A 25,837-nucleotide genomic window follows, 5' to 3' on the forward strand; every position below is an offset into this window, starting at 1 on the left:
AATACTGTTCAAGTTAACCTGGCAGAAAAGGCTGGGTCCTTATCAGGTGAACATCAGCACAGCTGTCAGTTCAGGAGCTCCACAGCCATTGCACCCTGAGGCTCATAAGATCTGTCTCTGGGCCAGGACCTAATCCTGCCAGTGCTCACCTGCAAGCCAAAGTAGCTCGGGGGAGAGGAGGGAGGGCTTCTCCCACCTCTTCACCTTCCTCCATGTGTTTGTTACTACTGCTGTGTCCTTCTTTCCCCTGATTACACAGGCAGCTGTTTGAACTGCTCAAAGATGTGCATCCTGAGGCTGTATCCCAGGGAAGGCACTAAAAGGCAGGTGGTACAACTTCAAGCTCACAACGCATCTCGATCCAACCGCAGGCCTGGGATGCACCACTTTGGTACAGGAGAAATTCTGTTTTTAAACACCTCTCTGCCAATACATAGGAGAACCACCTGTTAAACTCACATATATACACGCTCCAAGAATTTGCACACCAGAAACGGCTACAGCAACTTATTTTCACGATATTCATATGGTGACATTTGGTTTAAAAATAAATGCATATTTTGGTGAGAAACTGCCATGCAAGCAAAATGTATCCTTCATTATTCCATTATTTCAAAGAGCAAGAAAACAACTTCTGTCTATCCCTCCCAAGGCAGTTTTGGGATTATCCATGGTCCTCTGAGGCCTCACACCAACTGCAGCTCCGTCAGTCCAGGCTGCCACATCTTACCTTTCTGAAACATTTTACATTTGGCTTCTTTTACACCTCCTGAATCAGAGAGTGCAGCGCATCTTTCACCACAGCAAGTGGAAGATTTCTCTCCATGCTTTACTTTGTCTCACACAAGACTTTGGAAGTACATGCTCTCAGTCATCAGGCAAGTGTCAGGCTGGTACTGGGAAGCTGTCCTTTGGTATCCTGGACAGCCCAGTAGTAGCATGTGGTGCTCTCTTGTTTTACCAGGAATCACCGAGATGTAATTTTTTGTGCCAGTTACTCTGACTCAAGTGGAAGACAGAGGAAAACTTTCAGAAAGTATCAGCAGATCTCCCCTCAAATTCATGAACTGTTTCCTTGTTTGGGCTTGATGAGCATAACCTGCTAAGTGCTGGCATTTCTTTACCTGCTAAATCAACCTACAGTGCAAGTAGCTCTTGTGTTTGCATGGATCACATGCATACAGTACAATGAAGAAATACATGAAAGATCTTTCACATGAGCCTGTCTGTCCACACAGCAGCACATGGAGATTTTTTGGTCCAGTTTGAAAAGCAGCAATCCCTGGGCATCACAGTATTGCTGCTTGTGCTGGTCAGATATCTTACCCTGTTGCTACACACACTGTTTTGGTAAATGTAACAGAGCATCCCCTTTGGAAGGGACCTGCCTTCAAACTCTGCAACCAAATACCACACACTGCAGGAGCAGATGGATTCTTTTTGGACAGGTGCCTAACAGAGTGCAATTGCATCACTGTGTCAAACCATTTTCTACAGAAGAGCTTACATAAAAAACACAGATTAAGAAACCCAAATCACCATATAAACCTTGCACACAGCTGAGCCAGCATGTTACAACACATTAGGGACAACAGCACTTCTGCTTTCAAACTCCATTCTACCTCCCGGCCAACATCTTCTGTACCACTCCCCTAAGCAGCTCCCTCTATTATCACCTTTTCCTCCACTTCTTTAACTGCTCACTTGCCATGGAGAATCAGGCAATGAAGCAAGGTGTTGCACATGCAGTATCTCTTCAATTCTACCTTTCTGGACTTTAAAAGTTGTTCTGTCACCTACATTTCCAACCTCCAGTTGATTTTCGCTTTCTGAAATGGCTGTGAACAAAGCTTTATGGGGCTCTGTGTTTGCTAAAACACCTCAGAACCTTTGCCCTTTGCTACTCAGTTATTCAGTAAGAATCTGGGTACTTTCCTATCCTTCCTAGAGAACGGGGGATGGGGAGAAGTTGATGAAAACCACCTCTTTTCCTGAAGTTCAACTAACCCACCATCTGCCTAGGAACCACAGCAAGGAGCAGTCACTCCAATGCCTCCTCACTAGCAGGCACAGAACCCCTGTGAAGCACAGGGAGAGGATGCACATAAAGACTATACGGCTCATGTGCAAACTGTGCAAGAGCTTCTGTTAATGGGCATCAAAGCTAAAGCTTCTGCTGTCCCCCTGGACAAAAAAACCCAACCAAACCAAACCAACCAACCAACCAAAAAACATGCACTTGGTTGTTTAAAGGTTTCATGATAGAATTTTCAATCTTGAAACAGGAGAACTTTTCAGCATAAAGATTTGGAACTGAATTCCTTTTGCAAAAGCAACTGGTTTGGAGAAATGATTGTTGAATAGACACAGTCCCCCTCACCCCACATCACTTCAAACAGATTCTCAATGAGCTTAGGCTCTGGATGGGCAGTTTCTCCATTAAAAACATCCACTGATCTGCAACAATATTCTCATTTGTATTACTGTTTACAAAGTTAAAAAAGCTATGTGTTCCAATTCATAAGCAGTGCGTAGTTCTAGATTTTTCAACCATTTGTTAGTACAAACGGAATTAACACATATTTAAGCTCAGCTGCAAACAGAGATTTTAGTAGACACTAACAACCCAGGTAGCAAAATAAATAACAATATTTTTTCTAAGCTAACCCTGATGTTTGGACAGGTGTCTGGGATTTACAGGACATGATGGCTACTAAAGTATTCACAACTGTGCATTGAAACTGTCACTAACTTATAATACTTTTCCCTCCCTCCTGATCTGGATAAAAACAGAAACAAAATAGCCCCTGGCAGTTCTCAGAGTTATGGCCTTGGCTGATCACAGAAGTGAATAACTGGACTGATTTTTTTCTTCCAACTGAAACCTCATAAGTGATTAACAGGCCCCTGCACTTTGATACAGCGCTGAAAGGAGGTCTCTCCTGAAGCAGAGACAGATCTTCAGTTTCTTTTTACAAGCAAAGAAAAAAAAAAAAGGAAAGAGAAATGGAAGAAGAAAGGGTGCTTTCAGTTTTGTTTCTGCATGCCTCTTTCATTGCAACTTAAATTTGCATACCCTTCTTTTCCTGAGAAAAGAATGGACGACTGGAAAATCGGTACAGTGTTATACATTTAAAAAAAAATAATTAAGGTCAAAAACTTATTCATAAGGCTCTCTTCTCAATCCTACTCCTAGAGAGCCTGCTGCAAGTCAGACTTCCTCAGTGCTCTTCATTATGGCTGCAGTCCTGCACTTTCTTTCACATGGTTTCCACTACTCTCACTCTCTTTAAATTATGAGTAAAACTGAAAAACTGGAGGACAACAAAGGTGGGCTTATGAGCACCAAAAGAAAGAGTCCAGCCTGGACCCAGCTGGGAGTGCTGGCTCATGGGGAACAGGTAGAGACCCATTTCATTGCTTTGCATTTGTTATTCACCTCTCTTCTCTTTCAGTATAAACCAACTCTGCTAAGCCAGAACGTAACCAGGACCCATCATAAAGGATTTGTCTCTAAACTCAATTAATTACTCAGGTGAATCACCAAATGACCCCTGTACCATTGTTTTTCTCTTTTTATATCAACTTGTAGCTTAAGACTCCAGCCAATGCTCTGTACTCTTGATATTTTATATATTGCGACTTACTAACTACATGGTTTGAGATACATGCAAGTCACCTGAAAAACTCAGGCAGGCAGATGGCAGAGCTGAAACCACTGACACCTTTGACAGAGCAGAATCTTTAAGGATTAAGCAGGAACAGAGGGATCACAGCACCAGCTTCAGTGTACTATAATCACTCAGTTTTAGATGGCTGTTAAGCCAACAAATCTCTACAAAAATCCATGTGGGAGACTGTAAAATAATCTGTGTATTTTAAAGTTATCAGGTGCTATACTTAAACGAAAATAAATCAGAAACCATAGCACAGTGAGATACTTCAGAAAGTATCTCTGAACTAGCAGTGACACTTAACTGGTAGTAGCACTTAACTAGTAGTGACAGAAGCTTGATAACTATAAAGGCACACGAAGATGCTAAAATGGTACCTGATTTGTTCTTGGTGAATATCTAAACACTGACTGTTATTCTGGTGAATCCTAGTGCCTTGTGCATCTCGACTCTAGGACTGCTTTCAGAATCCTTACAAACAAAAGAGGTTTGAAACAAAATTGCTTGTAATGAGGAAGCAAAATAAGGACTGGCATCCGTACTGTGTACCCACTCCAAAGCATCTTCAGAGCATACTAATCTCTCAGATTCACAGCTTTGTATTGTTCCAAGCCTTTCTTTCTCAGTGTTTTGTAATTGAAAAAAAAAATAAATAAAGAGATCAAACTGTTAAATCTAGTTTTTTCTGTTTCACTCTCTTTAATTACGTATTGAAAGGAATTCAAACTGGATGAGTTTGATACAAGCATTCTTCAATGCCAAACGTCAGTGTAAATCCCAGGGCACAAAGCGTGGTAACAGGAAGGAAAAGAAAAATAAGCTTTTGGAAAGAAAGAAAAAAAAAAAGAGAGAAAAAAGAGAAAAGAGTGTGGTTTTCCTACATGTTCAGGTCGCCCCAGTTATCATTTAGGTACTTGAAAGCATCCACTTAGCTCATGTTCAGAACTTGTCTTTGGAAGCTCAATAAGAGCTTTAACAGTGTACAATAAATAAACACACAAAAATAAATCAAAGTCCTCTTTCTAAAGGAAAATAATTACAAACAGCGCCATAGAAAGTCTGATGAACTCCAAATAGTATTCCTCCTTTGCACCTAAGAAAATATACAATATTTTTGAAACATAGAGGGGTCTTTTTCAGGCAAGGAGGAGAGGGAGGCTGGGTGCTGTGGAGAAAGCAATTGAGGGATGGAATAAATCCAAAAGTAGGACAGCTATCAGTGTTTCATCACTGCTCACCATCACTGCTCCTGCAGCCTGGGCACAACCACTACCATGAATTCATGTTAAAAGGCACTCAGAGGCAGGGAAGTTGCACCTGGGAATCCTTTAACGTGACTCAAGATGCACAGCACAGAGCACTTACAGACTCAGGGCATTTTAAAAATACATAGAAAAATTCTAAAAATCCTCTCAAAAACATCAAGTAGGGTCGTTGGCAATTTAACAGTTTTACTGAGATGGTAAAATATTAATCCTCTAAACTATTTAACATAAATACTGTAAAATAAAATGTTAAAAGACATTTCTAAGAAAAAAATTAAGGTTACAATAAGCTACAGTAAGGTTTAACCTGAAGTGGAAAGCACAATTTGTATCTTTAAAACATTTCCTACTACTATCAACTTCATTTCTATTAAAATCTCAAACTTCAGCACCATTGGGGTTTTAACTCAGTCAGAATTCAAACTTCAACAATATTATCCAAATGCCAATACAGGATCTCCTGAAGACGTCCTTCTACAGCAATATCTTTTGAAATGTTATATCAATACTAAAAAACACGACAAATCATGACAAGGAGACTGTGAAACAAATAGGAGAAGGGGGGGTTTTCAAGTGCAGCTTGAACCAGGTTTTGAGTATAAGGAGTTAAGAGCAAAAAGCCACTTATGCTGAATCACAGTGCTCATTCCTGGGGCTGGTTGAACACAGGAGGGGAAAAAACTTGCAGATGCTTCTGGAAGCACTAGGACTTGAAGGGGTCCATATTGAGCACCATTAGTATTCACAAAATTATTTCTTAGCAATTCGGTCGAACACAAGCTACGTGGGTTGACCCACTTCTTAATTAGATGACTAATTCTGAAGGTCAGACACGGATAAGGAGAAGGACACTGACACCCAAAGGATGAAGTGACTGCTTCTAGCAAATGAACTGAGAAGCAAAACCAGTCAAAAGGCAGGACCTTAGCTTGGGGAGAAAAAAAAAAAAGAAATTAAAAAATGTAGTGCAATTAAGAGGGCTAATGCCAAAACAGTGCAGTAATATTGCTTTTCAGTTCACTGTGGCTCCACTACTTTCCCACGGGCTGATTCCAGATGGTGAGAAGTTCCTGCCCTGCTTGCCACCTTCTCTCCTGGGAAAAGGGGAGCAGGTACCTGGAAGCATCCCTCTTTCCCCTCTCTACAGCTCCCTTTTTCAATCAAAGAGCCTGTCATTCTGACCCAGTTTGCTCCTCTCATGCTCCCCAGCAGGACCAAAGCTGACAGGTGACAATATAGGTGTGGCCTGACATTTACATCTGTGAGTCACTGCCCTGTGACAATAACCACAGAGCACAAAGGGATTCTCAAACCCCTCATCTCTGGACTGCCCAAACATTCAGCTACTGAACACAACCTAATCCCACATTGCTCAACACTCACGTAGGATTTTCTCCCATCCTGTGGCACCCTTTCTTTGCTGTCCTCTTGGGCAATTTAGTTGTGTGAGAAAAAAAGCAATGGTGGGTGACTTTACCAAATTAACAGCTGTGTTTCCTCCACTGCGAGCAGTAAAGGACATACAGCATAAAACAGTCCTCAAAGTTCAGTTTGATAAGAGAACCTTAAAAATCAAAATTAAAACCACCACGATTTTCAGCTCTCATTACAAAAATGACTGAGCCAAAGAAAGACAGCACGATTACAGATAGGTGAACCAGCCACAGCCTTGTCTCTGCCATTCACAAGATCAGAGTACTAAGTGTTCCATGCATTTGGGAAGGAGTTTTTGTTACTGGAATACATCAAGACACAGAATGAACAAGGTGTCATAAGTTACTTTGGACTCAGGCCTTTTGTATTGCTCAACAATGCATTGATAAGCACTTTAATCCAACCATTTACTGTTAGGAAAGAGAGAAAAAAAGGCAGAGCTTACTGTAGAAACATCAGCTTTGGTTTTAAAAGATCAAATGATATCTACATATGTCAAATACAGGTTCTAATAACAGTTAGAGATAATGAATAAAATTAAAGTAGGTAATTTTTAGTAATTTAGGATTCAACAGGAATGCTTGTTAAAATATAATTAAAAGTATTTTCTGTATTTACAAAAAATATCAATATCAGACTTTAATTTTCTGGTTTTGTCTTATTAGCATTTGAGTAGTAAATGGCATATAAATACATTAATGTTGTAATAATTTATATAGCACAGACATAACCATAAGTAATATGGCAGCTATAAATATTCTGATAGGAGAGATGGGTTTTCTTCCTCTCCTGAGTGTGACATCTTTAGTAATCCACAGTTGTCTGTAGGTATGGAATTGAACACACAGAAGCTGCTCCTGCAACCACAGTGTCACACGTTTCATGGGCACAGCTCAACAGAAGTGCAGGCATCACTTTCAGGACTTCTAGACCAGAGGCAACACTACTTGTTGCCATCTTGGAGATGTCCCAGACAGACCCATTTGCACACATCATCTGTAAAACAGGTTATCTTCCATTAAAAAAAAAAAAAATTTCTCAAGAGAGATGTGTCTCATTCTTCCCCTTAATTAGATTCACTGTGGACTCTCACTAATTCATACTTCAAGGACTCCTTCTCCCAAAACTAGGAACAGTCGTGCCCGCTCTCATCCTCTTGTTGCATCCTCCCTCAATGGTTATGACAATTCAGAGTGAAATTTACTATGGAAACATAATTTTATTTAACTCAAAACAAGAGGTTCTTCACTATTTGAAAACAATTTCAGTTTCATTTACATATATATAATCCACCAAAAAAAATCAGATCAGATTTAAGCCATGTCTTTTAACAAAAAACTCAAAAAATTTAAGTCTTCTACTGCTGGATGTGCTTGCAACTGTACACATTGCCCCTAAACCATGCTGAAAGTATCTAGAATCAACACCCTTCATAACTTCTGGTACAAAATCCCAACACTTATAAAGGAAATCCTTAGGATTAAGATTGTGCTCTCACAGCTAAAATCAACCCACGCTGGACTCTACTTTATTAACAAAATAAAACAGAAGTATGTAAATTTGTGGTTCAGAGTCAAGAAAGTAACTTCAAATGAAGCCCAGGACTGTTGTGATAATCATACTTTTATCATCTCAGAGCAACCAGGTTCTGAAGTTCTGCAAAGTATTGGTGATATCAGTGCTTTAAATTCCTAACCAAGATCTTCTTTTATGAGACCCTTTAGTGATGATAAGCTATAAATGCTCACAGGGCAAACAGACTAAGATGTATCAGTGTTGTACACCCTGCTACCTACTTTGACAAACAACAACTGAGATCATTAAAATCGTCAAACAGCAAACAACACATTCTTTCATAGTTAATACCACATTCTTTCAAAACTCCACCTTAAAAAAAAAAATGCTTGGAGACATAGTCAGGCATTGCTTACACTTGAGGTGCTGCTTTACCTCTTCCCTAAATGACAAATAACTTTGCATATCAGCAAACAGGTATCAATCTTCTTTATGAGTGAAGTACTGTATGACATTCCTTGTTGTGTTTTCCAAGGGCATTGACCAGGAATTATTTTCTTTATGAAGTAAATGGTTACCTCGTTGCTGTGCAACACCTATAGCCATTGCATTAGCATTTTACAACAGTGAATACCATTGCAAAAGGGAAGAAGATCACAGTATGGCTACTCCCAGTAGTTTAACTGAAGCATCATGAATTTACTATCAACAAGCCACTAAATCACTGAATATTTCAAAGCAGAGAAGGCAGTTTTACAAGGTAAACATTCAGACATTTACTGCAGTCTTTTCCAAGCCCCAAGTACCAAGGTCAATTTTATTGTCCTGTCATACCACAAGCGATAAGGACTTCTTAAAGGCATACTTGACTACTTATTGTAATTTTTAAAGCATGTAACTTGAAAGAAAAAGAAAAATATCCAAGTTTACAAAGTAGAACAGAGAACAGTGAGAATTTCTAGTGGCATGAATGCTACTGGGAGGGTTACCTTTTCCAACTGGCATTGAAAAACCTCAATGCATATATTTTTGAACACCGTTTATAACTAAAACCGACCACATAAAATCACTAACATGTATCATGCCAGGACCCCATATTTCAACTGCACCTATTCAACCCCTATCAAACTTGTGAAAAGGAATTGAATCTGCAGAGATCTACAGGAGCAGTATATAATTCAGTACCATCCCTATTGCTCCCTACATACACCATAAAGCTCACCCCACATTTTGTACAGATGACACACGGTCATGCTGAGTTATTTCAACAGCAAACACAGCACCCAACACCTGAGCACAGCACAATTCAGAACACCAAGTGACAGGCTGCATGTACTCTGGACACAACAGAAAGTCAGACAGGACACACACCCCCAAAGCTCTGCTTTGCCAGGTCACCCAGGTCTTAGGTACTAAGGCATGAGAATAAAGGGCTGGTTAAAAACTTATGGGAAGTGAGCTCATGTGAATAATTTTGAGGAAAAGCCCAGAGCAGATGGCAGCTGCTCAAACCAAAGCTGGAATGTCAAAACAGCAAAAGATTTCAGGAACTCATCCCACTCACAGTCACCTGTGGGTGCAAACTTAATCTCTAAAACAAATTGTAAACAGCACCTGAAAGGCTTTTCTGCTTCGATAGTAAGAGTTCCTTTGCCAGTAAAGAGTGGAAATAAGCCCAGTGAGGAGACAGTGGAGAAAACAATTCTGGCACACACGTGCACATGGAGCACCAAGAAGTACAGAAAGTAGGAACCAGGGAAAGGGGGCTGTGGCTTACAGCTGCTTACAACAGCTAGTTGTATTGTTCATATTGATAATGAATTTTAAATGCACATTTAACTGAAAATGTGAGACACTGCTTTTCTAAATGGTCACATGGCAGAAAGGCTTTGTGTTTGGTTTTTTTAAGAAGACAAGTAGCAATACTAAAGACAGGAGGAGTTTTGGTCTGAACTTCTTTGGACCTCCTCTTCTCCAAACAAGAGGAAGAAGCATGAGAAACAATTTAACAGCTGTAAAAGAAATACTCTGCCTTTTTTTTTTTTTTAAGCATACAAAAAAGATTTTAAGAACTGTAAGAATAATTCATTTACACAACAAGGAAAAGCTAAGAGCTTTATTTAAATGAGAAAAAACAATGGGAAACAAATAAGTAAAAAATGTGCCCATCTTTGCAATACGCAACTATAATGACTCGTGTTTGATCCATCTGCTTTAATATTTTGCATTTGTTAGCAGCCAACACCACCTGCTCGACCACAACATAAAGCAGGTGATCTTTGTGATCTTCACTAAGAATTTTAGACAGATAGAGTCTGTTCCTCATCCTGAAGAGCGATCAGCACAAAAACCGAAGTAAGAATTATACCCTTCCTCTTTAAAAACAAACCTTGAACTGGTGCTTGCAGTCCAATGTTATAAAACTGCACAGGTGTATCAATGTCTTGCCAGTATCCTGAACTTTAGTCTTCCTTTTCACAGAGGGAATTTGCATTTCCTTCTTTGCTACAGAGTGTGTTTTTTCTGCACTTCACCTCTGTTATAGGAATTATTAGCTGCACCTGCTTGGGTTCCTGAAGCAATCTGGGGAGCTCTACATTCCCCAGAACAGGTTCACAGGAACGTATCAATACTGTATAAGCTGTCAGTTGAATCAGATCCCTATTCATCAGCAATTAAGTCTACCAAGAAAGTAGCAGAGCAGCAGCATCCTCTTTACCCAAAATGCTATTTAGCCACAGAAAACAAAACATTGATGCAGCCCTGTGTTAGACAGGGCACGTGGTGCATGACCTGTGCAAGAGCTGTGATGTGTTACAGGGGCTCTTGGTTAAGCTGCAAAAAGGACAACAGACAGGGATGAAATTGGATAGATGTGTTCAAGGCCATGTTGGATGGGGTCTAGTGGAATGTGTAACCTGCCCAAGGCAGGGGGATTGGAACTACATGATCTTTGAGGTCCCTTCCAACCCAACCCATTCTATCAATCTATGACATTAGGAGCTTCACAATAAATTGGTGCCTTGCCACGCACCCAGCTTCAAACAGAGCAGCCTGTGACATAAAATTGCAGGTTTGCCTTGACCTAACTGCAGAGCAACTGCTGAGGAGTGAAAAGTAAATCACACCAGCAGGAAAGTGGCTATTCTTTGAAATCACAGATTAGGATTCAGCCCTCTCCCACTGACTAGTACACGCATTTGAGTCAGCAATTGCAAAGAGGAGACCAACAGCAAGAGACACATCACTGACTACAAATGTGCACTCCTCTCCTTAAAGAAAACAACAGATAATTCCTGATGCAGCTACTTACTTACTCGAGATATGCTGCCCACAAATAGAAGCAGATGGTAGGTATAGAAGAAATGGACATAGGTTTGTGTCTCCTTAAAATGCACATATGCACCATCACAAACACAAACAGCCACAGCTCAGTATTCAGCTGCTGGTTGAGCTGTCAGTGAAGTGTCAATCTGCAGTGGCTTTTCTACTCACCCAGAATAGTCATGCCATTGTTTTTTCTTTATTTTGCCAAAAGCAAATTTCATATGACCCATGAAATTCCACTTTATCACAGTAGTGTTTGACAAAGGAAGAGATGAAAGTAAATTGTCTCCAGGAGAATAAATCTGGTAATTAACTTGGAAACAAATCATAGAATCATAGAATCATAGAATCGATTGGGTTGGAAAAGACCTCCGAGATCATCGAGTCCAACCCTTGGTCCAAATCCAGTCCATTTACTAGATCATGGCACTCAGTGCCACGTCCAATCTGCGTTTAAAAATCTCCAGGGATGGTGAATCCACCACCTCTCTGGGCAGCCCATTCCAATGCCTGATTACTCTCTCTGTAAAGACTTTTCTCCTGATATCCAACTTAAATTTCCCCTGGCGGAGCTTAAGCCCGTGCCCCCTTGTCCTATTGCTGAGTGCCTGAGAGAAGAGACCAACCCCCACCTGGCTAGAACTTCCCTTCAGGTAGTTATAGACGGCGATGAGGTCACCTCTGAGCCTCCTCTTCTCCAGGCTAAACAACCCCCGCTCCCTCAGCCTCTCCCCATAGGACTTATGCTCCAGTCCCTTCACCAGCCTTGTTGCTCTTCTCTGGACCCGCTCCAGCACCTCAATATCCTTTCTGAACTGAGGGGCCCAGAACTGAACACAATACTCAAGGTGTGGCCTCACCCACGCAGAGTACAGGGGAAGGATCACTTCCCTGCTCCTGCTGGCCACGCTATTTTTGATACAGGACAAGATCCCATTGGCCTTCTTGGCCACCTGGGCACACTGTTGGCTCATGTTGAGCTTCCTGTCAATTAGTACCCCCAGGTCCCTTTCTGCCTGGCTGCTTTCCAGCCACTCTGTGCCCAGCCTGTAGCGCTGCAGGGGGTTGTTGTGGCCAAAGTGCAGGACCCTGCACTTGGCTTTATTGAACTTCATCCCATTGGAATCAGCCCATCTCTCAAGTCTATGTAACCTTTAGCCCATTGCTACTATAGATGCTATTTGGTCACACAGTATACTACTACACAGTGTTTTTAGGGAATATAGACTAGCACAAAGTAGACTTTTACTTTTCCCTCTAAATCATCCCAGATGCAGTAGATAAGAGAGTAAGAAGTAAGAGTAAGAAATTCTGCATTGCTTACAGCAGGCTATATTCCACCTCACATACCAAAAGGAATTCCCGAAAAAGTAAACTCTCCTATTTGCAACTGAGGCTGCATCAAGAAGAAATCTTGCAGTAAAGATATTGGCAACAATATATTATGGCAAACATTTTCATAATCTTACATTTTCTATACATCAACAGAGCTTTCATACACAATTTCTAAATAAATAAATAAAGTGGAAGGAATTTCCATCTCCAAATGACAAAGAGTATTTTAGCTTCTGTTATAATAGCTACAATAGAAACTGAGGAACTTTAACAATGCTGGCATAGGATTACCTACTAAAATGTACTACATGAAAATCAGGTTGCTAGGAATTTCAAAATGTTTTGCTGTCTATCACATCCTTATTGATTCAATCATTACAGTTTCAGACCTTCACTAAGAAGTGTAGCAAGTAACAGATTACAAAACTCTTCTGTCACTGCTCTCTGCTCCTTATCCCATTCCCAGCTCTGCATTTGCAAGAACAAAGTATCTGTTCTGTCATGGTTTAATCAAAGCCAGCACACATACACACCTGATAAAAATTAAATCAGATACTAGAATGCTACTTGCAACTACAAATACAATAAAATCAGAAAAAACCTTGAAATTTTACACAGCACTACTTGTACTGCTCATGCTATGAATTTATCTCAGTGATATAAACCTTTATTCAGAACAGATATTCACAAAATATATTATTCAGCTAGTTTCAAGTGAGAAACTAAAGATACAGAGATAACCAAAAACCAATCAGTGTTTCTGCTTACAGCATACCATGGTCCCAAAAAGGTCATTTTTAAAAGTAGTTGAAAAAGCCAAAGGAAAAGAACCTTGTTTCAAAAGTTAATCATTTCACCCTTAATGATCAGTACAGCGTAGACAAGGATTTAATTCAAAATCCTCTTAGATATCAATGCTGCCTCTTCAAATATCCACGCAGTGGTGGGCTTGGCATACCCTGCCTGTTCATACTGAACTGAAACACTGGACATTCCATCTGAATATGAGGAGAAACTTCTCCGCTGTGAGGGTGCCAGAGCACTGGAAACAGGCTGCCCAGAGAGGCTGCAAAGTCTCCTCCGGAGACATTCAACGCCCGCCTGAACGCGATCCTGTGCAGCCTGCTCCAGGTGACCCTGCTTTAGCAGGGAGGTTGGACTGGGTGATCTCCAGAGGTCCCTTCCAACCCCAGCTGTTCAGCAATTCTGAACAGTGGTCTTGGAGAGGGATGTGGGAGCTGAGTGGGCTGATGCTGCACGCAGACACCCCCAGAGCTTTTCACGGAGATGTCACACCACGTGGCTCTTTCTGATGTGGGAATTCTGTCCCTTTCAGTAGGCTCTCCATGTCCACCTCCATTTCCCTATGTGGGAAGGAAAAGAGCTTTCCTCTTGCCTCTCCTGCCAACTCCTTCTGTTCAGGCCCATCATGTTAAGTTTGAAAAGCTGAAGTCAGAATCCGGCACTTTTCAGAGGTCTGAACACTCCCAGGGAGGAGGGACATACTCATCTCTGGGTTCACAGAACATGGCTTTTCACACACTCACTGGTGCACAGCTTTGACTGCTCATTAGGTTAAATGGTGAAGGACTGAACACTTACTCTGCACAGATAATTTACAGATACTGCATGTTTATAATCCAAAGTCCCAAGTGCATGTGCAAATGAACACCAGATCTTAATAACTGTATTTTAACACTATTAAGTATTTTAAAGGAAGATAACAAGATACTGTCAGCTAGTAAGCAATGGCATTCCCCCACTAAGTTTCCTGATTAAACACATGCAGGAAAAGCAATGTACTCTACAGAAGAAAAAAAAAAAGAGCATGTATTGACTCCTTCTGTCAACCATATTTTCTTAACACAAGCCAACATCAATCAATCTCTTCACCCAAAGTGCAATTCTCACCCTCTCTATGTGGAACACACTAATGAGTTTCCATTTAAAAAAAAAAATCATCTGTATTTACCAGGTACACAGCAAAAACAGGCTCTCCAGTATATGCAGTGATGCTTTCTATATGTCCAAGAAAAGCCAAAAAGAGGTTTTTCTCTTACCATAGGACAACAGACACTTCACTTCAGAGACACTTCAACTGACATGAAATACAAGCTCACAAAGCCAGCGTGGGTGTTCTGTTTTAGTGTGTTACTTTTTTTTTTTTCCTCTCTCTGCTTCTGCCAGCACTGAATTTGGTGTTAATTAAAGGGCTGGCTCTGCCCTGCACCAGGAATGCAGCAGCAATGCAGCTGCACTGTTGAGCAGCAATGCCTGCAGACTCCATGGCAGAAGTGAGATGGAGAAGCTCATAGTAGGAAAACATGGATGGACTTCTCCCACTGCATCAGGTCTCCTGCTGGCACGGGTGATGTGAAATCACATTTATCTGATCACCAACAATGAGTAGTATCTGTGTCTGGAGACCATGACAGAGCCTAGAGATAAAACATGGCTCTCCTATTATAAAAATAAGACTTTTGCAGTGGCAAAGGAGGCTGTAAACACTGCTCCGCTTCTCCAAGGAAACTTTTCTTTCCTAAAGTGAAATGATGCAAGGAAAATTACATACTTGGGTGAATAAGCTTGTGCTGGTAAGGAATGCTTTTCCATAAAGCTATATACACATCCCAGCACGAGCCCAGTCCTCGCCACAAAAGTCTTGGTGAGGAACGAACTGGGAGAAGGAAAACAAGAGAAGTTACCTCTGGATAAGACCAACAGACTGTAGGCCATGAATCAGCTGGTTTCCATATCCAGTGTGTAATTTACAGAGAACATTACGGACTGAAGCTTTCACTTAAAATTACAAGAACAATTAAGGCAGTCAGGAAACAACCATTTGTTACTTTCAAATGTTGCCTTAAATGCAGTTTGCAAAACAGCCTCAGGAGACACATTTTCCCCTCCTCTACTTGTAAATGAAAATAAAAAAGTAATAATAAAAAATGATAATAAAAAAGGCTGTGTTGTCTCCTTTTGCTGGTTTGAAAAAAGCGTGACTTTTCCTTTTCAGCTCATCCTCTGAAAAACAATGCTAGAATCAAAATTTGTAAAGAGCTGCCAATGAGGTTCATTAAAGGGTCAGGATTAAAAACAAACAACAAGCACCACATGATTTCTACAAAGCTTACTGCAGGTCATCTCCTAATTTCAGCCTACATCTGAACACCAATCTGCATGTGAGTGCAGAAGTGCTGCTTGTAACCACTGAGCTCTCATCTCAGCAGGCTAAATCACAGCTCTACAGATGAGGCTGCAGGGGTATCCCAGGGCCCATCCAAGCACACTTAGTTTTGATTTGTTCTCTTCTTTTCTGGCAAACAGCACCCAGATACTGCTCTGGTGTAATCAGGTCCCCTGACAACGTGAAAGTCACACTTTGAAGAGCCCACTGACAGATGGATTCAATTTAATGCATGACTATGAACAGCTGCTGCTGATCACCGGCTTGTACAGCGAGCCCATTCATCACAAAATATTTCAAAAGACTGAGCTGAAATGGAACAAATGAATTTGAGGAAGTATGGGAGGTACAATGTTAGCCTTGGAGAATGTGTCAGATGTAAAAAGCATAGCTATGGGACTGCTATTAATTTATTCCTGTAAATGCTGGCTCCACTCTATTAGCAGCATTCTCCAGATTCTCAAAAATCCAGGAGGGCAGCCTGAATAAGGTATTAGAAGATGTAATTAAATACTCCTTACTGAAGGTGATTTTAACTAAATGAGCCACTAAAGAGAGCTGACAGAATGTTTAAATTCTGCCAGGGAAAACTTCAAGACGACAAGCCTCAAAAAACCGCTGGAGAGAGAGGAGGTTATTTCCCCTACTGCTCTAGCTCAGCAAGAAGACTCACCAATCATGCAATGGATGGCCAGGGACCTACCTGCCTTTGCCACCTTCATTTTGAATACTGCAAGCAGCCTTACTACTTTTAAAAAGTTTTCATCTTCCTGTTTGGTCCTTCAGTACGGCTGCAGTCAAGAATAAGGCAAACTCCGAAGCACGCAGCCTCACAAATGAAACCACCCATTATGATGGTCTCTGAAGAGATGGGGAGCTGAGTAATTCACACCTTTTTCTTTTTTTTTTCTTTTTATTTCAGAAATTATGCAGCAAAAATAGACATTTTAAAATTCACTGTTCGTCATGGCCACTGGATCATCCCTGAGGGACTCAATTTTTCACAGAGCAATTCCTACAAGTTATGTATAGGGTAGTTTCACACACATAGGGAACAAGGGGCATATGCAGGGAGGAAAGTTCTCCATGAGCTGCCTCGGGTGGTAATACAATCTTGCCAACCCTTGCTAGGGTTTTCTAGGAAGGGGGAAACAAATGAAGTTTCCAAGATCTCCTTGAAGGCAATTCTTTATCTAGAAGAGATATTTATAACACCTCAGACACCTGTACCAACAAAATACACTGGTCCTTCTGGGACTTCATGAAGAAAGCATGTAAAGCTCATGCAGAATTCTAATTTTCACACAGTCACTTTTGTATCAATATGCAGTTTTGAGATCACATTTTTGTATCTTAGTGTGAAAAACACACCTATTTTGAGCAGCAGTAAATTTAATAATAATTTTTTGTAATATCTACTGATAATGGGAGAGTAAAAAGAAACAAAAGTTTCCTCAGTATAAAAAATATAATTTTGCAATGGTAAAGGAAAAAAAAAAAAGCCCTCTTGGATAATATTTCCCTCTTTCCTTCTAAAGAGTTCCTTTGCCAGTCTATTTCTCTACCTACTATTCTTCCTTAAGCCCAGGTGATGAGACAAAGCTTGATGTCATAAACTTGCACAAATAAGGCGTATCTGCTACCCTGCAACTCCCCTTCTATGCAATGGAAAAAAGCTGCTGGTTTGCCACCACCCAGTCTCCTGCTACCTGGTGTGAAACCAACGTGGGGAAGTGACCAGTAGATTTACACCATGTCAATAACCAGCCCTAAGACAACAGGGTTTTTATTTAAGTTATTTTGGGGAGCAGCTGACCGCTGCCAGGATACACGCTTGGATGCGGAAGCGAGAAGCCGTGCGCTCAACAGCATTGTTTTATTTGCCAGAACCAAGGCAGGAGCACACTCCCTCTCACACACCCTCTGCAAAGGTTATTCATCACCACAGCAACCTCCAAACAAAGGTGGGAGCCCTGTTCCTCTGATGACAGAGGATGAAGGGTGCTCTCTCTGCCTGCACCCTACGGGGGACTTGATCGCTTGGGTTTGTATTTATGTAATTGGATTTAATTTACTAATTTAACTTCCAGCAGCCCAGTGTGCATGCCCAGAGCACAGAGTGGCCACACTTACGCATTAAACAAAAAAATTCTATGGCCCCACTTAAAAGGAGAGAGAAAAACCAGCTGATAGACAAATCCTTCTTGCCACACTCTATTACATGTTCCCAAAGTCAGCCCCTCTTCCCCACGTGCTCCCCTACGTAACAGGAATAGCTGCAGTAAAATAAACACCCCACCTAAAACCAAGAAAAGCTCAACCTGTTTAACTACAATTTCATCCTTCCTCTCCCCTCACCATCTCTTTTTTTCACATCCTCTTTCACTCTGCAGGAGATTAATGATTTTGGATACGTTATGAAAATCCAACCAAGACGGTAAAATAACTGCAAACTCAGCACAAACGAAAAGCAGAGTGTCTTTTTTTTTTTCCCCCCCCTGAATCCATAAAGAACCAATGCCAATGTTTCCCAAGTCACTCGAGGAAAGAGATTATGATCATTTTTAAATCTTTTCAGCTACAAGCCACGAGGAAAAAACACTGTCTGTGATGACAAGCTGTCAACACTCGGCAAGCAGCGTGGCTCTCATTTGTGACACTGATCTTTCGCCTGCAGAGCTGGGCACATGGGCACCAGCAGCCACACCACATGCAATGACAGTACTCAAAATGCCCATATTTATCTATTTCTCGTAAAGCACATCCCCCATCTGAGCAGCCAAGTCTGAGGATTTAAAAGATCGGGTATTTCAACCATGTGTGTTGAAATACAGGATTAAAAGAAAAATAAAATGGTTCCTAGGAATTTTGGTTTTTAAATCGAAAACACAAGTTGATTGGAGCAGATAACAAAATCTCATTATCTCTCATTTACTCCTGTCAAGAAATAGAAATAAGTTAAATTTTGTTGTAGTGAAATCACCAGAAATACCCACCTAGCTTCAGTGATTCGTGGATCTAAGCAAAATGTACGCTAAGAAAAGAGTGGTTTGATTTACATCAGTTGTTTAAATGAATGTTTTTCTTAAGTTTCAAAATAATCACTGATGGCTAACCATTAATCTTTTGAGGCTTATGATGGTTTATTATTTCTGCCAGTGTGTTTCAGCACACCAGCAACAACCACCTGAGACAGGAGGTTAATTTACCTGATTCTGCAATGTTTATATTATCCAATCACTTTGGTGATTTGGTACTTGAAGGGAGCCTATAGGAAAGATGAGGACAGACCTTTTAGCAGGGTCCATGGCATCAGGACAAGGGATAATGGTTTTAAACTAAAAGAAGTTTGCATTAGAAAACTTCTAATAGAATGTATCCTTGTATCCTAATAGATACAAGGAAATTTTTTACAATGAGGGTGGTGAACAGGTTGCGCAGAGAGGTGGTGGATAGCCCATCCCTGGAAACATTCAAGGCCAGGTTGAACTGGGCTCTGAGCAACCTGATTTAATTGAAGCTGTCTGCCCATTGCTGGGGGGCTGGACTAGATGGACTTTAAGGTCTCATCTCCAATGCAAAATATTCTATGATTCTATTATAATACTGCTCTGACACTATAAGTAAGAAAAAGTAGAAATGCAAACAAAAACAATAAAAGAAAGCATAATTTTTTTTTAAAAGTATGAGAAAATTCACGTTAGAGATGGAGGTTCAAACTGCAGTTTCAAGAGATCACACTGTATTTGCAGATAGCAAAAAGCAATACTGTGGGATTGGAAGCAAAGTGCACAGCACCATTTAACCCCAAGTGCAGGACACTCTCCACAGACTTTGCACTCAAAGCTCTATACTCTACAGTGCTCTCAGAAATAGAAAAAAAATAAAACCCCAAACCTGCATTTGAGCTCACATGCATTTCTTAAGTGCAGCCACAGGCAAACCATCACATGGGATGTACTCACAGCCCAAGGTGATTTATGTCACAGAGTAATCACTACCTGACGTGATAAGCAGGCGTTGGCTGACTCAACCTTTATTTGTGCAGTGAATTTTCAATGTACCTTCCTGATATTCTTGGGTTTTGGAAGAAACCTCTCCACCTGGAGATGGTTTCCCACCCAGGTTACAGGGGAGCAAAGGTTTTTGCCTTCTCACCCATGCTGGCACTCTGAGCCAGACTGGGACTTCAGATACAACAGACAGCAACTTGCCTTAAATTTGTGTCCTCCCTGACCAAGACACAGATATGTTTCCATTGTAATTATTAAGCTTCTGGAAAAATCTGTGGTCTCTAACTTCTAATAATTGAAAATCCTTACTGGTGGAAAAAAGTGCACCTACACAGCCAATAATGATTTTAAATAAAAAAACATTGCTTCAATTACTACCTTGCTTTCTCTATTTCTAGGCACTCTGAAAATCAATTGCTGCAATTTTAAAACCTTTCTCCACCTAAGTTGCTGCCGTTAGCACTAAAGTTGTTGTAATATTTAAGTCCTGGGGTTCAGAGTTCTCCAGCAGTAGAAAAGAACTGCATATACCATCAGTGGCTCCCAAGATAGCAGCTGTTACGCTTGAACTGAAGCAGGAAGAGCAGCAGCAATAAAAAGGAAAGAAACTTAAGGACAGGTATCTTCCAGCTTCCAAAAATACAATGGCTACGTGACAACAGCACCAAATTTGTTTTTCCAAACTTTCCATTAATTAAAGCCTACTTGTTTTAGCCTGGCTTAACAGGCTACTGGACCTTGAAATAATGTACTTGAGTTCCTTGTTCTGCCTTTGCCTCCTCCAGCATAGAGCCAGAATTACCCTCATAATTTTTCAGGCCAGAGTAATTTTCCAACTCCGTTGCTAATCAAGATAGCATGTATACCTCAGTACAGCACTAACCTTTGGGCTTTTGTCCATATATTCCAACAAGCACTCTGAACAACATGGTAAGAGCCTGAAAGAGCCAGACAAGAGCCCCAGATGTGTATTATCCTTCCTGCACCCATCCTTACAGAGGGCTCCTTCCACCTTCTCCAGAAGACACCTTCAAGTGGTTCTGCGTAAAGCACCAGCTATCAACTCTGATATTCACAGGAGAGTTCAGCACCTGATGCTGAGGTGGATGCTTTAATGGGACCCCATCCATGTACAGAGGGGCTGCTTCCCCCAAATTCCACGGAGATGTTTAAATTATTAGCTCTAGCTGAGGGCACATACGTTGTTTTTAATAGCAAACGTGCGCTTTGCAGACCAGGCTGCATCTCATCAATAATTCCTTGGTGCCACACTTCCAGGAAGACAGCAGTCAGCCCAGCACGACAGTCTTAAATAAAGCAGGGTGTTACAAGGTGTAAGGCAGCACTCCACACATTCTGTCAAAGAATCACAGCACTTCAGCTGCTGGAAGAAGCAGATTGACATTGTTTTATCAAGGAAAATCACAGATGGGAGAAACGGAATAGAAACCACCTTCCTCTCAAAAAAAAAATAAAAATAAAAAAAAATGCTAGCTATTATCTTTAGCCAAGAGGGTATGTCTAGCATCGAAGTGAAAACAGGATCACACTTCAGAGGTCAAAACAAGCACACTGTTTTCTTTACAAAGTATCTTCAAAAGGAAGCTGGGGATGAAGTTTGTCTGTGCATAGCCAGGCAGAGATTTGGATAGGAAAAAAAAAAAAACCAAAAACAAACACCAAAATCCATGCACTTACATAAAAGGCTTTGGGTAGTTTCATTTTCTATTCAGCTGGAAAGGAAGTGAACCAGCACACACACACACACATTTTTAATCACCCTCATGCTGACAGCAGCCAGTCACTACTTCTGTTATCAGAACCCCACAGCTTGCATTACCACGCCACGAAGCCCTAAGGAAGAGGGTATAAAATCTCCTCTGATTAAAAAGGCACAGTGATAACCATCTAGCATAACACACAAATGGCACAGATTTGAAGTTTGGCCTCACCAGGATGTTACTCATTGAGCGGAGGGAAAGGAGAAAATAATCCATAAACATACAAACAAATAGGAAGGATTTCCTAAGATTAGATGGTAACCTGGATTACTCATTTTGTCTAAGATCATCAGTCACTCTCTGGGAAAGACAAGCGAGGCAGGTGAGTCTTTGCATCCAGAAACTTAAGACTTTGCAACAAGATGTCAGTTGTTAAAGAGCCAGAAAAAGAGAAGCTGTGCTTATATACGACTCACCAGTGATCGCTTGAGCAAATGCCACGTGCCTGGGATTAAAACTTCAGCCCAGGTAGGTCCTGTCCCTGCCACTGCTTGATTCACCTCAAGTGGCTGGCATGTCTCCAGAGTTGCTCAGAAAACAGCTGCCCAACGGGTCAAATCACTGAAAAAACAGAAAAGAAATAGGTTCAGCTTTGCAATTCCACTGAACATTATATAATGAGTTAAGACTTGCTAATCCCTGACTTCTTAAAATGTGATTTCCCTTACTGCATGACAGGGAGAAGTATAGTTCTGGTTAGATTTCATTCACTGCTGTCAACATGTGAATTTTTCTAAATATCAGTAATATCAAAAAGAACTCTGTACAGCTAACAGGAACCTCATAGTCAGGATAGCTGGACAGCTTTCACCCTAAAACAATTTTGAATCTGACATTCAAGAGTTAGTCCTTTTCTACTTCATTTCTTCAGTCATATTTAGCCATTTGTTCTAGCCTATCTGTAACACAAGTCACTTCCAGCTTCATAGCTGCACCACTCCAGGTACTGACCAGTCCTTCAAATTTTAGCAAACCTGCCCAGTTTACAGTGGAATTTTCCTATGAGTTACTCTCTTTAGGACATCATTTTGATTTTGACATTATCCAAATTCTGTGACTTCTATGAGAGGTTCCTCTCCCTTTGCCCTACAGGGCAGTGATGTTTTCCATTTTACAATAAATCCAATTAAAAATAATTACAAATACAGATCAATTTGCTATAGCAACAGAACTGGGAAGAAGCAGCAATAAAGTCAATTCAGTAACAGAGCAAGTGACAATAGGTCAATTCAGTCAATCTGACTTGACCCAGTAGTTGCATATTAATATAGGAAAAAAGCAGTATACTGAGCTAGTTTATGTACTAAACCTTATTAATTTGCTTACTAATACAACCAGATTATAGTGATGGTTTCTGTTAATCACCTATTTCTGTCAAAGCCTCAACATTTTAATATTTAAAAGGGAGGTAGACAATTAATGGTTTTCTGACCAGGAAACCTTTGTCGAAGAAAGGACAAGACACAGGCATAACACCTGAAGGCAGCACAGGCTGCCTTCCATCCATAGTCGTTTCCCAGCCATGGGTCTCAGCCTTTCCCAGCTCACTGACCTCAGGCAAGGCTTTCTACCCCTCCATGTCCACTTTTTCCCTTGCAAAAAACATGGGTAAAGGTGCCAGTCTTTTTAATGAAATACACTGCAAGTGCTGCGGAGCACTAAGAGCCAGGGATGGTTGGTAGCACATCCAGTGCTTGCCAATACCCTGGGTCAGTACAAGAGGGCTGACATTGATTTCAGAGGAACCAAGGTCTAAGGCTGAAAAAGCAGCAGACCAAAGAGCCTTCGGGAACAACCACAGCGAGACCTTTGTGTGTGTGCATGTCTCAAAAGGGCAAGGGGGCCTATGCCAAAGAGCAAAAAGGGGCATGTTCAAAAGTTACTTCTAAAAAGAAGTCATCTATAAAGCTCTGAGACAGGGGAATATGTTTAGCTGCATGGAGACCTACATATAACTATATCTGTGTGTATGTGTGTACAAAGGCAAGTATAGGGTGCTGCACCTGGGGAGGAATAAACCCAAGTACCAGCACAGGCTGGGGACAGACCTACTAGACAGTAGTTCTGCTGAGAAGGACCTGGGAGTCTTGGTGAGTGACAAGTTGACCATGAGCTGGCTGCCCCGCCCCTCTATTCCACCCTGGTGAGGCCACTCCTGGAATATTGTCTTCAATTCTCCAAAGTTCAAGGAAGACAAAGGAGTTACCAGAGAGGGTCCAGCAGAGGCCACCAAGATGATGAGGGATCTGGAGCATCTCTGTTATGAGGGGAGACTGCGGGAGCTGGGCCTGTTAAGTCTAGAGGAGACTGAGGGGATCTCATCAATACATATAAATACCTCAAAAGCAGGTGCCAAGAGGGTGGTGCAAGATTCTTTTCAGTGGTGCCCATTGACAGGACGAGGAGCAATGGCCACAAACTAAAACACAGGAAGTTCCACCTCAGCATGAGGAAGAACTTTAGACTGAGGGTGGCAGAGCACTGGAACAGGTTTTTCCCAGGGAGGGTGTGGAGCCTCCAGCTCTGGAGATATTTAAAACCTGCCTGGATGTGTTCCTGTGTAAGCTGCTCTAGGTGACCCTGTCTTGGCAGATGGGTTGAACTAGATAACCTCCAGAGGTCCCTTCCAACTAAACTAGTAATTCTGTGTGATTCTGTAAGTAAAAAAAAAAAATAAAGGACAGACTTGTGATCTCAGGAGTTTCTTACATAGAAATTAATTCTTCTCAGTAGAATGGAACACCAAAGACTTCTGCTAAGAAAATACCAAACATTAGCACACTCATTATTTCCAAGCTCCTTATCTCTGAAATTTGTGACAGGTTTTGGGATTCTCATCTGAAAGCCAATGTAAAACAGAAACGGATTTCACTGGTCAATTTTCCAAGCTCCTCCTTGCTAATGTGATTCTACTATTTCCAGCCCTGGACATGAACACAGTTAATGAATAATGACTTTGCAAACAAAATATCAGACAATGATGGGAGGGAAGGGTGAAATGACTGTGTGGGCAGCTCGGGTTGGATTTGGCAACAATTAGAAAAATTGATGCCCTTTTAATCATAGGAAAAGGCTTTGCTGAAAAGATAAGACAGACATGACATTCAAAACACTTTAGTCTTTGGATTTAAATGTGTGGAAACTGAAAGTTCAAAAACTTGGGGGTTTTCACTGTGTTTTCTTTTTATAATAAAAAAATATAGTTCTCTTAAAATTTACATCCAAATGTGTGTGTAAACCTTCAGCTCACTTCAAACCTGTTGCAGGAGAGATTTGTTTTGTTTTTATCCCTCTGTAAATATTACTTGCTACAAGTAGGACTGCCTCCTACAGGGTACAAAATGTCTTTCATTTCCCTTCTAGTAAGAGCCCAAGACAGTAGAAGTTACAGTCACTTGAAGAATCAGTCCAAAAACATGTTAACATCATTTAAGATCCTCCCCTAGTTGGTTCCACCAAATATATTATCAAAAGAGGCCACTAAAGATTGCTCCCTGTTTAAGTTTGCACAGTATGTTTCCTTCCCTGCTCTCATTTGCAATTCCAGGAGCACACACCAGCTTCTCACATGTGAGAAGTGCCTACATAAGCACATGAAATGCATTGTCCTCAGCACTCCTTCAGTAACAGAGTATCTTAATAACATACTTTAAAGAAGTAAAAGGGAAAAGGACATTTCTCTACAAAACTCACACACAATTCCTCAACTACAAAATAGATAAAAATTTCTCACATTTCTGGATGTTTTACTGCTGCTCTGTACCTCTAGAGCTCTTTTTCCTTAACACCAACAATCACACAGCCCATATCTACATGATCATTTGTATAGTGAGATATAATCACTCATAAAGAAGTGCTATTTTATAAACAACACTTACTATCCTACGATTTATAATCACCATGTCTATTACTCAGTATTTTTCATCAAGAGATCTCAAATAATGTTTAGAAGACTGAATTGCAGATCACAATTGTACAAGGTAGAATGTATCCAGGAAATAGGAACTGTGATACTTAATCTTGCAAAATAAGTGAGAGATAATTTAAAGTAAGGTATCCACAAAGAACAATGTCTGTGCCAAGAGACTGTTTGTATTAGTTTTGCAAAGAGGGGACAGAATGTTCTTTTCCAAAGAACCACAAAACAAACTTCCTGAACCAATGTGAGCTTTCTTTTTTGCTTGTATCTAATCCAAGTAAATGTGGCCTAGCCAAACTTACTTAGTAAGAAGGAAAAAAAAAAAAGTCCAATAATTTGGCATAGCCTTGTCTTGAAAAAGTACAGTCACACCCTTCAGAGTGAGTG

General features: G+C 40.8%; 1 protein-coding gene across 8 annotated transcripts in view; it reads right to left on the reverse strand.

Moving 5' to 3' along the window:
• The window catches only part of EPS8 (epidermal growth factor receptor pathway substrate 8), a 137,774-nt gene that overhangs the window by 81,382 nt on the left and 30,555 nt on the right, over positions 1-25,837 (reverse strand). For all 8 annotated transcript variants that reach the window (XM_039379359.1, XM_039379368.1, XM_039379351.1 and 5 more), the window contains exon 2: positions 21,948-22,092. The gene's annotated coding sequence lies outside the window, so the exon portion shown is untranslated. The remainder of the gene's footprint in view (positions 1-21,947; positions 22,093-25,837) is intronic.

The sequence above is a fragment of the Pipra filicauda genome, unplaced genomic scaffold (assembly GCF_003945595.2).
Source record: "Pipra filicauda isolate LSUMZ 115617 unplaced genomic scaffold, ASM394559v2 scaffold104_size2351352_pilon, whole genome shotgun sequence".
In the NCBI taxonomy this organism is placed as follows: domain Eukaryota; kingdom Metazoa; phylum Chordata; class Aves; order Passeriformes; family Pipridae; genus Pipra; species Pipra filicauda.